The sequence below is a fragment of the Giraffa tippelskirchi genome, chromosome 14 (assembly GCF_054371585.1).
Source record: "Giraffa tippelskirchi isolate mGirTip1 chromosome 14, T2T-mGirTip1v1.2.pri, whole genome shotgun sequence".
Lineage (NCBI taxonomy): Eukaryota > Metazoa > Chordata > Mammalia > Artiodactyla > Giraffidae > Giraffa > Giraffa tippelskirchi.
In genome coordinates this window covers 32,870,266-32,886,466 of record NC_137288.1, presented here as the reverse complement: position 1 = coordinate 32,886,466, position 16,201 = coordinate 32,870,266, and the positions used below count along the sequence as shown (strand labels likewise).

At 56.0% G+C, this 16,201-nt stretch overlaps 1 protein-coding gene and 1 long non-coding RNA gene across 16 annotated transcripts in view; one reads left to right on the top strand and one right to left on the bottom strand.

Moving 5' to 3' along the window:
- CELF4 (CUGBP Elav-like family member 4) overlaps positions 1-16,201 on the bottom strand; it is a 309,871-nt gene that overhangs the window by 182,857 nt on the left and 110,813 nt on the right. The gene's annotated exons all lie outside the window — the stretch shown is intronic.
- On the top strand, positions 8,769-10,520 carry LOC145534569 (uncharacterized). Its single transcript, XR_014074760.1, has 4 exons — positions 8,769-8,873; positions 9,040-9,137; positions 9,416-9,522; positions 10,411-10,520. It is a non-coding gene; the product is annotated as an uncharacterized LOC145534569 (long non-coding RNA).

Below are 16,201 nucleotides of genomic sequence, written 5' to 3'. Positions count from 1 at the left end.
GGACACATCGTGTGGCTGTGGTTTCTTTGCACCATCCAGTCATACAGCTGGCAATTAATTTCCCCTATAAATGAAACACCTTTCATATCACTTTATCTGGAGAGCTTGAATTGACAGCAGCGGGTGTAATTTATACATACTTTTTACCCATCTGTTAGCATTCAGGCTTCAGGCTGCTTGCGTTTTTTGTTTTTTTTTTTCCTTCAATTCTCTCCCCAAATTGAAAGGATTAGGTTAGGATTAGGTGAGTGTTTTAACCAGATATTCACAAAGATGGATGGTGGTGCTTCCAGACGGCCGGTGCCCAGGGGAGGCCCTCACACGATGGTGGCCAGGTGGGGCTCAGTGATCTGGGAAATTGCCTCCACCTGAGAGCCAGTGGCCCTGCAGTCTGAGGCTGGAGCTGCAGAGGGCCTCAGGGACTCTCCGGGCCATCCTTCATTTTACAGACGAGAAAACTGAGGTTCAGAGAAGCAAAGGGACACGTGAAAGGTTGAGCAGCTGGTCAGAGGCGGAGCTGGAAGGGGGTCTGGCTGGAGAGAGTGCCAGAGGGAGGGTTGCTCCATTTTACCTGACGGAGCAGAGGGGCATGGATGGGGCCCCGGAAGTACTTGGCTGTCCAGGCTACAGTTCCTCCTGCCCCTTGGTGTCCAAGGACATGGACACAGCCTGGCCTCAGGCTCCCAGGATGCAAGAGATGAATGCTACAGGGCCGGCCTTTTGAGGTCAAGGGCAGACCTCTGGCCTTCTCGATGGCCCACCTCCGCATCTCTCGGCTATTGCAAGGTGTCTGTGATCACTGCCTCCTTCATCCCCTCCTTCTTGCCCAGGTACAGCCCTGGAGCCATTAGCAGTGTGACTCTGTCTGGTAAGAACCAGTAAGATAGTTCTGTATTAACGCAGGGGCCTGAGGAGATTTGGCCATTAAATGTTACATTAGACCCAAGGTGTCCTATACATGCTCCCGGTGGAGTTTTTCAGGCAGCCTTGGCTGGGGGGCCTCGGCGAGGGGGAACGTGCTGGAACTGACAACCAGGTGGAGGTGGGGGGTGGTGGATGCTGGGCTGTGCGCTCCCCCTGGAGCTCCGAGGACATCCTGGAGAACCGCGGAGGAAGGGCAGGCATGTCCTTGCCTCCCGTTCAGCCCTGGCGGGCCCTGCTGGCTATGGCTGGGTGCCCAGTTTGTCCCCAGCCCAGCGGGGCAGCAGCCCAGCTCACCTCTCAGTCCCGGACAGCCCTGATTTCGCGTCTCCTACCGTCTAGGAGCTCATCCTCCTTATTGGACCAGATGTCCCGAGTTTTAGCTCCAAAAATACACACATGGAGGTGAGGGAACAGACAGAGGAGAAGCTGTTTCCCTTTCTAGGGAGGACATAAGACCTGCAGGGAATAATTAGTGAATAGCACTGGCTTAATCAAAATACAACTAACTGCCTCCTACGGGGCAGGTGATTACTGTTTGAGTGGCCAGGAGGGGAGACATGGCTGTTGGCTGAAGTCAGCTAGTCTTCCTGTCATCCTAAGTACCCAGCTGCCCAAACACCTACATCACCCAGCTAAATACCCATCCACCTAACTCCCCTCCCACCCAACTAGCCATCTATCTGCTTGTTCTCCTAGGATCCTGGGTAAACTGTGCAGTCTCTTTGGGCCTAAGTTTCTCTGCTGAAATGGAGATAAGAATTCTCCCCTGATCTCCTCCTGAGCTTGTTAAAGGATCTGATGGACCCAAGGATGGTTCTGGCAAGCGGTGCAAAGAATACAAATATCAGACGGTGGGTATATTAACGATTGTTATCATTACTACCACGCTGCTGCTGTCTAAACCCTTCCTGACTTGAGATCTTGGCCGCCTCTCCCCTCCCTTGGACCGGTGACTCTGCACATCAGCTGAAGAGAGGCTTGGGAACTTGTTTTAAAGATCTCCTCCCAGCGCTGCAGGGTGGGGCAGATCCTGGAGAAAGCTCAGCTGCCCCGCCTCCTCCGGGCACAGGCAGCTGGCTCCTCCCCCTCCCAGAACGCAGCAACGGGAGGAGGAGCAAAGCGGGGAGCGGGGCTGGGGAGCCGGTCAGCCCCGGCTTGTAAGAGCATTAATGGCCGGGCAGGTTGGAAGGAGACCGCAGACAGATGCTGGTTATGCTTGTGTTTTCCAACGTTAGGGCCTCAGAACCAGAAAAAAAAAACCAAACTGGGAGCTTTAAAACCAGGAGGCTAATTGTTCGGATGGGAAGATATTATTTACAGTAATGGGGCAATGAGGAAGGAGGCGCCGAGTGAGCCGGGTGGTTTTGGCAGAAGCAGCCCAGTCCATCCGGGGGGGTTTCTGGGGGCAGCCAGGAGGCCATCCTCTTGAGGCAGGCAGTAGGTAGACCTGCGGTTACCCTCTGTCTCACAAGTCACCTTCCTTTGGGGAAGGTGCACACGAAACAGAAGCAGACATCTCCTCTCTCAGGGTTTCTGGAGTGGCAGCCAGATCACCTCCCCAGCCAGCACTAAAGACGTGGCCCTGGCCCAGGGAGCCTTCTATTCTTTAAGGCCCAGTCAGTCGCCCCCTCTCAGGAAGCCCTCCTGACTACCGAAACTCACAGGTGGTCTCTTCAGACTCCTGGATCTCTGAGTCTGAACTGCAGAGACCCTTGACCACACAGCTTAGTGGTCTGAGCTTCTCCTAGTGATGGGCTCCCCATTAGTGCCTGGCACAGGGTTGGTCATGCTGCTGGGCCCGCAGACTTGGGAAGGGAGGACGAATTACACTGGGGGGCTTTAGGAAAGTGCCTGGAGTTGGGCAGGAGGAGAGGGATAAAAAGCAGCAGCAGCTCAACTGAAGGAAGAAATTGGGAAATCCAGGTAACAAGGGCTCCGTGGGGCCCCTAAGCCTCAGGCCCCTCATTCATCTGCCTGCTCACTGGGTCTTGCCGTAAACAAATGAAAATAGACATTGAGAATCCACACTCAACATGCACCAAACTCGATCTTAGATCGATTCTGGCTAGTCATTTGAGAATATTAAAAAACTGCAGATCTCAGAGGGAAAAAAAAATCATCTTTCCTTTGAAGCAGAAAATGGTCCTTTTGCAAATTAATGGCTGGGTGAGCCAAAGCCCCTCCTGGAAGGGAGAAGGGGGCCCGTCAATATCTCAGGAGAAGCAGAAGGTCTGGCTGAGGTGATGGGCTCACGGGGCCCGACACTGCTGAGCCGAACTGGATGCAAACCACAGGTGTGCTGTGAGAGTCACGTGTGCCCCAGTAGTGACTCTAGGGGAGAAGGAACCCAGACAGGCTGCCTTCCGTCAACAGGGCCCACTTCCAAATGCCAGGAAACAGATCGTGCTGTGCTTCTCTGGACGTTCCTTAAGAAGTGGCTGGGCAGCCAGTAGCTCGGGCTGCAGGATGGGTGGGAGCTATGTGCACAGGATTGCAGGTGACTTGGAATCTTAGACCTCTCCAAGGAGCCTCTGGGCTGGGCTCCATAATCTCCCTTGTCTGCTCCATTAAGCTCTCCCCCTTGCCTGCACAGTGCCTGCTACCAACCACAGTGCCTGCTACCAACCACAGAGCCATCTCTGTCTCCTGAGGCGCTGGGTTGGTTTACACCTATCTTCCTGTCTTCTCCATGCTCCAAAATTCTACCTGGTCCATAAGGCCACCTGACTCCCCAGCACATGGCCCTAAAGCACACATGGCCCGACACTGGGCTTCCTCTTGTCCCCCTAAATGTGAGCTAACCAGGGGGTGAGAACCCTAGTTCTCTGTGACATCCAGTGTCCCCTGTGGGACTCAGTGGATTGTGAAGCTGGGTCCCCGGTGGATTAGTGCCAGACCGTGAGGCCACGCAGGGGGTGAATCCTCACCCATATCTGCCTGGCCACCTCCTAGGATTTCTTTCTTCCCCTTCCTTTGCTTACAAGATAGGAGTCATTCTTCTGCTTAAAGGTAGATGCACAAGGCAGACTCTGGGTTAATTAGCAAAGGTCTTCCAGCTGCACCCCTACCTTGCCCCCACCCCACCTCAGTGCCAGCACACAGAGTGGGTAGGAAGAGGAAGACGAGGCATCAATTCCCCAATGGCTGGAGAGAGGCCGCCAAGCTCTGTCCCTCAAAACCCTCAGGATGAGGAGCCAGCTCTCCTGCCCCAATCTGGGAGAGTGGGGAGCAGAACCCAAGCCCTCTGCACCCTCTGTTCCCCGGGTGGGGGGAGTCATCAACAGGAGGCCGAGTCTCTTCCCACATCCACAAGCTCAGCCCTGTTGGGTCCAATTCATAAAGCCTTCATCTACCAGGTATGCACTGCCCACCACAAGATGCCGGCAAGCTGTCAGCTCAACAAACATTCAGTGTGCATATTCTGAGAGCAGAGCCTAAAACAGATGCTAAAATCTAGAGGTTTATGTAACTGAATATAGCCCGATGACACAGTCATGTGTGTCCGTGAGATTCTCCTTCTGATCTGTAATGCCTGACCTTGAATCCCAGCTCCGCCACTTATGGTGCTGCGGGCATGTGTGCTCAGTCGCTTCAGTCGTGTCTGACTCTTTGCGACCCCATGGACTGTAGCCCCCTGGGCTCCTCTGTCCATGGGATTCTCCAGGCAAGAATACTGGAGTGGGTTGCCATGCCCTCCTCCAGGGGATCTTCCCGACCCAGGGATCAAACCCGCATCTCTTGAGTCTCCTGCATTGCAGGCAGATTCTTTACCCCTGAGCCACCTGGGAAGCCCAATGGTGGTGCGACCTGGGACCAATTACTTAACTTCCACCTACCTCATCACTCCCATCTATGAAATGAGTCACTGTGCCAATTAACTGTTAGACTTGACCTATTATACTGTCATTTCCTGGGTTCCTGCTGCGTGTGAGATGCTGAGCCCACCGCCCTGGGCCCTGTGGTGTTTACCCTGCACGCAGGGCCCTCACAGCCCTACGGACCTCCCTGTATGGGCGGCATGGAGGAGACCAGCATCCGGTCAGATCTGGGAACAGCACAAGCAGTCAATCAGGAGCTGCTGCTTGAGGCGCTGATGAGCTCCCTGAGAAAGGCCATTGCTCGGGGAGCTGGAGGGTGTCATCTCTGAGTCCTTCTGTAGCACCGGAGTCCATTTACGAGGAGGTCACTTATGAATATTAAACTCTTTGCTCCAGGCTCCGAAGAGTCCCGCTGCCCTGCTCTACCCAAAAGTCAAGGTTACAGCCCAAATAAACAAAGCTGCCCTTCTCCAGAAGAAACACACTGTCTCACACTCACACACACACACTCGCATTCACACCTGCAGTATCTGAGGGGGAAGGAGGAGGGGGAAGTGCAGGGGTTGGGGCAGCTGTTTCCTCACCCCTGGCTCCATGGGGAGGGGGTGTCCTGGCCCGCAGGCTCCCCTGACTTGCCTCCCCTGCCAGTTTCTCAGACACACCAGGCACGGCTTCCCCAAGCAAGTGGGGTCTGACTTTACAAACAAGAGAGGGAGCTTCCAGGAGAGGGCGCTGTTGGAACATCCTGGGAGTGGGAGGCACCGGGTGGGCCTGCGGCGGGCACACAGGGCCGGCCAGCTTCAGGTGCAGAGCCCTGAGCTGGGCCCGGCCCCAAGGGAAGCGGGAGGGGCCCTGCGGGTCTAACTTTTGTGCACTCACTAAAAATGCAGTAAGCCTGAGGGTGGGGCCGGGAGCCTTAGCTGGCCCTGAGAGGCTGACTCAGGTGGCTGCCCAGGCCAGGCTGAGAAAGGGTGGATGAGACGATAGGATGGCACAGCCCCCCCCACCTCCCACCACTCACACTCAAACAGCCTGAAGCCCCCGGGGCTGCTCTCAGCCCCACTGAGCATGACGAGGGCTTGCCCCGCTCCATCCCTCCCCTGGGGGCAGAAATAGAACCAGGCAGGGCTGAACAGCATTATCAGGAGGCTGAGTCCCCAAGGAGGGTTTGGGGCCAGCTGAGGAGGGGCCTGGGGTCCGGTGGTCAGAGCTGGCATCCAGGCGCGGGTGTGTAACCCGGGGCTGTCCCTGCGCAGGACTCTGCTTCGCCCGACAGCCAGGCTGAGTTACAAGGACATAATGATTAAGATGGTTAAGCCAAGGAGAGAGTGAGGGGACAGGGTGAGAGGCGGGGTGACAGACACTGTGAGACAGAGGCAGGGAGCGGGGCAGAGGGACAGAGAGAGCGGCAGGGGGGATAGACACACTGACGAGAACTCGGAAAGAAGGGAGACAGGGGAGGGATGAGTCAGATTCATTCCTTCATTCCGTGTCACCCACAGAGCTTCTCCCGGAAGCTGAAAGAGGATCTGCTGAAGGAGAAGAGACGACGGTAGAGAAAAGATGGTGGCAGCTAGGATGCTCGAGGAGCTTTATGGGGTCTCTTGGCCTGTCACCACGTCACCATCCTCCTCCTCCTCACAATTATTATCTACCCTTTGAGTGTGTGAGCCGTGCCAGGCACCCCATGTGTGCCAGCCTTTATCCTCCCAAATCCCTACCTTAAGGCCGGTATGCATACCTCCACTTTACAGAAAGGGGAAGGGGGGCTCTGACCTACGACTTTCTGATACCATCTTGCCTTCAGGCTTGTTCACTGCTCCAGAAAAGTTTCCAAACATGGAGGGTTTGCCTCAGCAGGAAGAGACCAAGCTGGGCCTGCGAGGGTCTGTCCAGGTGGGCATGTGTGTGTGTGAGGAGGGGGCCAGGACAGTACAAATACCACAGCCCTCCATTCACTTCTGACCTTTCACCATCCACATGCAGGTGCTGAATAGATCGGAGAGTGCGAACCTTGTGTTCTAGGTCCCAGGCCACGGAGAGGTGGTGGCCCAGGCTGCTCCTGGCCCCTCCTTTCCCTTGCTCAGCCCCAGCCTGGAGGGGCTGGGCCAGGTCTGGGTGACTGCCAGCCACTCCAAGGTCCTCACCTTGGGGGTGCTCCCCTGGGAGGATGGGAACAAGGAGCCAGTTAGAATTGGGAAAACCTCTTGTCCCTACTCCCCAGTGAAGCCGTGGGTCTCACCACCGCCAGGCTCCTTGTGTGGGGAAGGGCAGGAAAGCCTTTGGCTGCTGATCCACAAGGTCGGCCCTGAGTCCCAGCTCTGCCACTCAGCAGCTATGTACCTTCAGCGAAAGGTCCTTAACCTCTATGTGACAGCTTCACCACCTATGAAATGGTCCCGGCCTCCAGGGTGGATGATCAGATGAGAGTCCATGTGATGCACTCGGTCCTGGCACACAGCAAGACTCAGTAAATATCTGCTGACATCTCTTTAATCACAAGCATCATTGTTTTGGCCTCTCACACCTCCTCTCTCCCTACTCCTTAGCCCCATCCTCTCTCCCTCAAACTGTCAAGCCTGTTTTCAGAGGGTCTCCAGGCGCTGTGCCTCTGCTACGCTTAGAGCCACTCATGAGAAGGCCACAGGTTAGTGAGGAAGAGGTGGCCAAATTAATTCAGTTCAACATTCCTAAGTGTTTTCCTTACAGAACCCTGTGACCAGCACCAGACATGTTAGACTTTCTTTTCCCCTCAAGGAGCTTCTACCAAATAGGAGGAGCATGGTGCGTATATGAGTAATTTTCACTCACTCACTCACTCACTCATTCATTCACCACTAAGCTTTCCTTCACGATCATCAGTGATCCAGCAGGGTGTGATCAGTTGCAGGAGTGAGGAAACAAGAGTAGAATTCTGCCCTGGCATGAAAAGTGGAGTAAAATAAAAGACCCTCCCTCATAAAGGGAGGGTCTCATTCTTCGGAGGCTAATGTCACACCATGGGGGCGCCTGTGTAGCCACTGCCAAGAGGCTCCAGAGCCCAGGAGCCCAGGAGCCAATCAGCAGACAAATGGAAGGGAACCTGAGTTACACGACCTGGTGTTGTCACGGAGAGGATTCACCCTCATGCTCATGGTCAAGGTTTATGAAAAGCCTTGTGTGCCTTTTTCACTGCATCTCTCAACGGCCCTGGGAGGCAGCTGGGTTGGGGCTGAGTGTCCCCAGCTGTTGCTATGGACACTGTACAGGGAGTGACATGACTCACCCGCAATCCCCCACACTAACTGTCAGGGCTGGGAAGAGACCCTGGCCTCCCTTGGATCTAGGACTCCATTTAGGCCCCATTGTCCCCACCTGGGCCTTCTCCAGGAGCTTGATGAGGGTGACTGCTTCCATTCACTTCCCTGGGCAGCTCGTCCCCCATCCTCAGGGGGCCCCTGAGCAGCCCAGGCTGCCCCAGTACATCCTTGGCCCCTGGAAAGAGCAGAACCCTCTGTGAAGCTCAGCTGCAGTGCCTGGGGGCCCCAGGGGCCCCGGGGGCGGGTGATGGTATCTGCACCCTCCTTCCCTTTGGAATTTGACCTTCTCTTCTGATTTGCATCTACCCCAAGTGAGATCTAGAGCAGTGCTCCCAAACTTGTTGACTGTCTTGTCTTTTCTGGGGGCCTCATCGGGTCCTCAGCCCCTCGTCCCATCCCCATCCACGCGCTCCACACGGGCTGAGTGCGCACTCGACGGCCAACACCTCGGGTGTGTATCCCCTTCACCTCCCGCCACAGGCAGCTCCACGTCCCCCCAGGCTCCCGGGGCCCCCTTGCCCCCATTCTGCTGACAGGAATGTGTCTTCCCAGGCCCACACATGGGGCCCTCAGCGCACCCGACGTTAGAACCAGCTGGAGCTGTGAGGCGGCCGAAGGGCCAATTGTGTAGAACCTGGAATGGTCGGTAGAGAACTTCCGGGCTCTGTGGCGTCACCACGCATCCGCTTCCGGCCTCAGACTCAGGGGAACGAACCAGTCCTCTCGCAGAGGCCTCGAGGCAGTGATGACGGCGGGAGCCTGAGGCCTGGGCAGGTCTCAGGGACCTTTTATTTCTCCTCTGGGAGGTCCCAGGCTGTCTGTGGAGAATGGGGTGAGGCGCCCCCTGCCCTCTGCTGCCTCCCTGAAGCCTCTCAGACCAGGGCAGCCCCCTCTACGGCTGAAGACCCAGCTCGGCCCACCTGCCACTCCCCAACCCCCGCAGTTGTTTCTTCAGGAAGGTTTTCTTCTTTCCCCAACTCTGTTCTCTGTCCCCTCAGGGGAGTGTCTCCCTGACAGGCATTCGCTGGCTGGCGGGGTCGGGAAGGGCAGCCGCCCCCACGCCCCTCCTCTTGCGCGTGGGCTCCGGGAACAGGCCGTGGCCCCCAGCCGAGCTCCAGCATCTGCCTCGAGCCGCTCTGACCGCCTTCAAGGGCACTGCCAGGAATAGATGCGGCCACCCCGCCGCCTGCATGGGCCTGGCAGCCTCGGCCTGCCCTTTCTCCAGCCTTTCTGCACACTTCCCAAGGAGCGTCCCAGCCCCAACTTACAGGTGAAGGCTCTGTGGGACGCCGCCGTGTGCTGGCTTGTTCAGAATATGCAGAGCTGACAGACCAGCACACGCTGCCTGGCCACCTCTCAGCCACCAAGCTGCAGCCCCCAACCCCGGCCAGTCACCCAGCAGGTCTGTCCGAGCCGGAGCCCTTATTGATGGAGCTGTACCTCTTGGATTCGTGGTCCAGAAACCAAGACAGAGAGATGAGGTACTTGCTCAGTCACAGCTGGCCACCAACCACAGCGCCTGACTCCAGTCAGGAGCCCTAGGCGTCTGCAGGAAAGGTGACACTCTGGGGCCGGAAGAGGGCAGGGCGCCAGAGAGAATGGGACACCTGAACCCCTCTGGGCAGGTGGTGTTCAGGTCATGAGAGACGAGGAGGGACTTGGTCCCAGGACACAGGGAAGAATGGGTTACCTCTGAGCACCCTGGAGTAGAACAGTGAGGCCTGAGATGGGGGTGCCCATGAGGGACAAGGAAAAGGATAGGGTGGGCTCTGACTACGTGGAACCTAGGGAAAGAGATGTCAAAGCACTGGGAAGTCAATCTTGACTATGCTATGAGGCCGCCGGCGTGACTTCAGTGGGTGGAAGAGATTCTGCCACCATCCACGGCCATGCAGGGTTTATGGCGTGGCCCCTTGACACCATGGGACAGGCCCTGTTCTAGGATCCAGAAAGAGAAGAGAGAACAAGGTTCCTGCTCCCATGAAGCACACGGAGAGAGGTCGGGTGGAGACGGACACAGTGAAGCAGAGGAACAGGGAGAGGATGCTGGCCCTGGGGCCAGGGCACAGCTGTTTTATATTGAATGGCCAGGGAAGGTCTCTCTGGTAAGGTGACATGTGAGAAGACGCCTGGAGGAAATGAGGGAAAGAACCAAGTGATCGGGTGGAAAAAAGAATGTTCCTGGCAGAGGGCAGAGCAAGTGTAAAGGCCCTGAGGCGGGGGTGTGCTGGGCCGGCTGGGGAAAGAGCCATCTATAACCTGTGGAACCAAGTATGTCACAAGAATGGCTTAGCTCACTACCCCAAGATCAAGCTTCCTCAAACAGAGCCCCTCCTGCCTTCATGCTCCTATCTTTTCCCCTCCCCAAGGCAGGAGAGCTGAGACGCCTTTGCCGAAGGGTGATCCAAAGATGGAATTTGGAATCTGGGCACAGCCAGGAAGGGGAAAAAAAAATAAGACTCTGAATTCTTAACCTCAAGGTGTGTCCCTTATTTAGTGTGAGGCTCTTTTCTCTGCCCACTGCTCCTTCCTCCATGTGTAGGACTCTGTGCCTATCTCCTGGGAGGACAAAAGGGGAGCTGAAGTCCCTGAGTGTGGAGGGAGTCTTGGGGAGGAAGGCATGAGGGCTTCCTGGAGGAGGGCCCCAAGGAGTGTAAGCCTTCGGAGTGGCCAGGCTTGGGGCAAGAGAGGAGCAAAGGCTTAGGGGATGGATGACTGTGTGTGTGTGTGTGTGTGTGTGTGTGTGTGTGTGTGTGTGTGTGTGTGTGTGTGTGTGTGTGTGTGTGTGTGTGTGTGTGTGTGTGTGTGTGTCTGTGTGTGTGTGTGTCTGTGTGTGTGTGTGTGTGTGTGTGTGTGTGTCTGTGTGTGTGTGTGTCTGTGTGTGTGTCTGTGTGTGTGTGTGTCTGTGTGTGTCTGTGTGTCTGTGTGTGTGTCTGTGAGGAGCAAGGGGAAGCCAAGAGGCCCCATGGCGGCTGGAAAAAAAGGGACAAGAAAGGGGAAGGGGTGCACATACACCAAGGGGGTGGGGTGGTGATGTTCTGTGATGTTCTGGAAGGGCCTCCTCCCTTCTCTGTTAGCTCTCTCCCCCTCCTGTGCCTGTGCCTGTGTTTCTGAGTGAGTCTGTGAGTCTGCGTGCATGTCTGTGAGAGGTCTCTCTCTCTCTCACTGTCTCTTTCTGGTTCTTTCCCATCCTGTCTCCATGCAGCCTGCAGCCTCTCAGTCTCCCTGCGGTGCCTGTTTCTCTGTCTGGCTGGCTCTGTCTCTCTCGGTCTCCATCTCTCTCTCCCTCCCTCTCTTCTCCCGCCCCCCGCCCTTCTCTCAGAACAGGAAGAGGCCTGCAAAAGAACTGCGATTTCCCTCCCGCCTGCCTCCCCACCCCCTTTCCCTCCCCAGGTTTTTTCTCTGCTCCTTATTCAAGGCAGATAAAGTGCACACAGCTGCTCCCAGCTGAAACGGGCCTTAATTGCACCCCCGTTGCCATGGCGATCCCTGATGATCTCCGTGGCTGGAATGTTGCCCTCCGATCTCCCTGCTGGGGCCTCCGGGCTCCGCAGCCTTGCTGGCCCTGGAGCTGCCCCCAAGCGGCACCCTGGCAGGGCAGTGAGGTGGCCCTGAGCAACTTCCCCCTCCCCCACCCCGGTCTTGGTCACTCCTCGGGACATTTTGGGGTCCAGAGCAGTAATGCACATGCTCCTGGCCAAGGACAAAGCGCTCCTCTGTCACTACCTAGGCCCTGGTTTTAGGGGTGGGAGGGACCCAGGTCAGAGCGCTGTGCTCTGGGCTTCACCCCCTACCTGCGGACCTGCCACAGCCACACCCAGGGTGAGCACAGGAGTTGTCAACGTGAAGCAGCCTTTTCACTGCAGTTCCCATCTGAAGAGCCCCCGGCACATGGGGGTGGTGGGCACTGCAGGGGGATGGACCCAAAGACCCCTCTTACAGTGGCACGGTTCTGCAGAGGGACAGGTGCGGAATCAGGCTGACCCAGCCCCGCTATGGAAGACAGGGTGGGGGAGGGTGGTGCCTACATTGGGCACCTCAGGGGCAGAGGGACACCCCAGGAGGATGTGCCTTCTGGTGCCTGAGGGGCGACCTACGGTCCAGGTAAGTAAGCCCCATACAGGGTGATGGGGTGTGTGTGCATGCGTGTTGTGTGTGCTTGAGTGCTTTGTGTGTGTACATGTTGAGTGCATGCATGTTTGTGTGTGCACACATGCTGTATGTGCACACATGTTGGGTGCACGTGTGTTGTGTGTGCACACATGTGTGTGCATGTGTGTGTGGCCTCATCCACATGTCCGCTTTACACTCCCCTTCACAGGACCCTCCCTTGGCATCCAAGCTGGGCCACACTAGACTGTGTGTTCACAGCTCAGTAGCTCCTGACAGGGGTCTCAGGGAGGGCAGCGTACTTAACGCCCCAGTCAGCACACCCAGAGGAGCCAGCAGATTCGAAGTGGGATGGCTCTGACCAGTCCCAGGAGACCTGCCACTGGCCCTGGTCCTCCGCCATCACCACTCCGCCCTCTGGGTACTAACCCCAGCTCTAGTCTCATGAGACCTACAACAAAGTGGGGTTTCTGAACCCTTGGCAAACCTGGAGGTGGGAGTGTCCCAGCACTTTCTGTCTGAGCCCTCCTCTTGCCAAGCAGGCATGTGGGCCAGACCCCTCCCTCTGGTCTGTGTCAGAGCCCTGGACTCTGCCTGGACACCGCTGGCCCGTCCCTGGGTGGCATGTACTACCTGCTCGCTGGCCAGTGGGTGAGCCCAGGGGAATACCAGCCAAGATCCCCAGCATGGGGCATCTTTGATGGCCCTGCTCTCTTCCAGCGATGGTGACAATGGAACGCACCCTACCCTTAGCCCCGCTGGGGGTATAATAACAGTAATCATAGCAGTGGGAGTAGCGACAGCTACTGCTTATTAAGTGGTGGCCACGTGCGAGGGGCCGTGGGTAGAACTGCACACTCACCATGGCTGGTCCTTGAGGCCAGAACTGAATGTCACACAAATGGGAAACGCATCACCTGCCTAACCAAGGCCACTACGCTCTCGATCACCATTGTGTGTGGGACCCTGAGGTGGACCCAGGGTCCACATCTGTCCCGCCCCAGCCTTTGGTGAGCAGTTTACCCAGGGTCTGGGAGGCTCCTAGGCCCAGTGCCTCCTGCCTGCAGTAAGACCACATGCGGGTTGTGTTGGAAGCAGCAGGAAGGCTTTCTGCATGAGTCTCTGTCAATGACACCTGCACCATCCAAGCGCCTGCCCCACCGTTAACCTTGAGTCCACTGGATGCTGCTCTCGGGTTATCCTCTCTCCCTCGGGCCCCACGCTAGGAGGTTTTCCATTAATATTTGCTTTCCAACTGTGGTGCTGGAGAAGACTCTTGAGAGTCCCTTGGACATCAAACCAATCAGTCCTAAAGGAATTAACCCTGAATATTCATTGGAAGGACTGATGCTGAAGCTGAAGTTCCAGTACTTTGGCCACCTGATGCAAAGAACTGACTCATTGAAAAGACCCTGATGCTGGGAAAGATTAAAGGCAGGAGGAGAAGAGAGCGACAGAGGATGAAATGGTTGGATGGCTTCACTGATTCAATGGACATGAACTTGGGCAAACTCCGAGAGGTGGTGAGGGACAGGGAGGCCTGGCGTGCTACAGTCCATGGGGTCGCAAAGAGTCGGATACAACTTAGTGACTGGAAAACAGCAACAACAACAAAGTAAGTGAAGGCATGAAAGACCAGTACTTCTTGTCTTGACTTGGGGCCTCAACCTGACTTCCCTTTTCTCACCCCTGAAATGACTACAGAATTCATCTCTTCTCTTTCTGCCCAGCTGAGACCCCAACACAGTCCCAAGCCAGGTCCCCACTGTCTCCCATCCCCTCCCAGTCCCCACAGCCTGAGTGAGCCCGAGACAGGGCTGGCATCGCCTATCTGCTCAAGTCCCCTCTAGCCTGCAGGACCATGCTGCCTGCAGGTCAGTCCAGGTCATCTGGAGGAGACCAGGCCCCTGCCTCCCCTCGAATACTCCTCCTGTTTCCTCAACATGGTTCCTACACCTGGCCATTGACCTCGAGGCTTCCTCTGCCTGGACCGCCCTTCCTCTTTTGCTCTGACTATGGAAATAATATTCCTTTCCTGTCTCACTTAGTCGCCAGCACCTCCTACCGCATTCATTTTACTAAACTGACCACCTTAATGCCATGTGCTATTGCTATTGGCTGAATGAACAGAAGAACATCGAGGAGCATCCAGAGAAGACAGGCCACACATCTGGGGTCCTCCCTAATTGTCAGCTCAGCACTAAGATTCTAACCAAGCCCGGGTCAGCTCTCGGAGCTGTAGGAGGGGATTCCAGGTAGAGGTGGCATGCCCTGCTCTCTGGAGGAGAACCCGTCCCTGTCAGAACCCTTCGCTTGGTCTGGAGGTGCTGTCCAGACTCTAAGGACAAAGGGCTGACACGTGAACCAGGGAAGATTTGGAGGGAGAGGTCATTTCCGGTGGAGGGATGCTTGGGGCGACGGCATGGAGGTGGGACACTGTAGGGTGATTGACAGGGAGCGGGTCGGCCAGCCTCAGATGGCCAGCAGGCTGAGGGTAGGACCACCAAAGCTCCAAGGCACTGGTGGTCACCGGATGGACGGCAGCCTGGAAACGGGATGGTCGCTGAAAGAAAATGCCTGGAGGAGCCTGTGCCTTACTTTTCCTCCTGATGACAAATAAGGCAAGACAGAGCAGCTCATTTCTCTAGAAGGAGTTGCGGACCCCTCAAAGATAGGGCCCAATTTTCTCCTCCTCCTGTCTTTCTGTCACCCCGTCTGCTCTCAGTCAGGCCGACCTTGGGCCTTGCCTGCAGTTGGACTGGGAGACCTTGGAAGGCCGCTGTCCAATGAGCTCACATAGTGCCCCCACCCCACCCCACACTTTCCTCTCCATTCATCTGTCTTTCTAGCCAAAAACCAATTTCCTTGCCTCCAGACAAACCAATCACATTAGGAAAGGGATGGTTGTAATTCACGTGAAAACAACACAAAACAAAGCAGAAAGCAGAAACAACTTTGCAAAGATCTGTCCCCTAGGATGCAAAAAAAAAAAAAAACAAACAGTCCCACTGGGTGGAAAGCAGCTTCTCACTGTGAAAAACGCTGGCAGGTGTCAGAAGCCTGACCACACCTGGACACAGCGCTGGGAGGCCGGCAGTGTGACTCTATTCTGCAGGGGACCTCAGGACCCTGGAGGCTCACTCTATTTGAATGGTCCCAGTCAGACCACCTGACTCCCCACTGACCCCTTCCTGCTTGGACAAGGTACTGCAGCTCTTTGCAGGTCTCCTTCCTGCACCCTTAGCACCTGTCTCAGGGCAGCAAGCCCCTCACATCTCACCAGGCTCACAAAACAGGTTCTGGATGTGCTAAGGACCTTAAGGAGGAAAGCAGCTATCAGTTAACTCACAGCCGTTGACCCCTTCCCTCGCTGTGGCCACACTGGGAGGACACGGGCACCCATCCCTGGTGTCAGTCCCTGCAGGGCCAGCGTCCCTTCCCACCCCTGCTGGTGAGAGCGTTCTCCAGGGCTGCTCAGGGTTTGCATTGCTAAGTGGTACTTTGGGAGAAACATATCTACATTCGTATATATTTCTCTGCCTCTCCACTCAAAATCTCTGGGCTTTTAAATATGAGAGCCTTTTATTTCCTTAAAACAGCAGCTGCTTTCATTTAGTTTGATGGATTTAAAGCCTTTAGAGGCGGAAGGAGCAGATGGGAGGAGGTGGATTTCTCAGGCTACCTGCTCACACCCTCCAAAGGATGCCGTGTACCTGGCGCACAGGATACGGGAGCTGGGTAAAAACGTCTTAAGACTTGGGACTTAATTTGTTCCGAGGGTGCTGGTCAGTGAGATTCCCCCTTTTTAAAAGTTTCTCTACCCAGTCTTCTCCCTTTCCCCCTCCTTGGTTCCAAGACTCGTTCATGGATTCCCCTTGCCGTTCACCCCGGCATTTCCTTATCCTCCTGGGAAAACACGGCAGGAGCTGGGGCCACAACTAGGCTCTCCTCAGTGTCACTCTCCTGGCAGGAAGGAACAAGCCTAGGGTTGGGGCTCCCCAAGGGCTGAGAACCCTACCCTTTCAAGCCCTGGAATCTGAGGAACAAGGG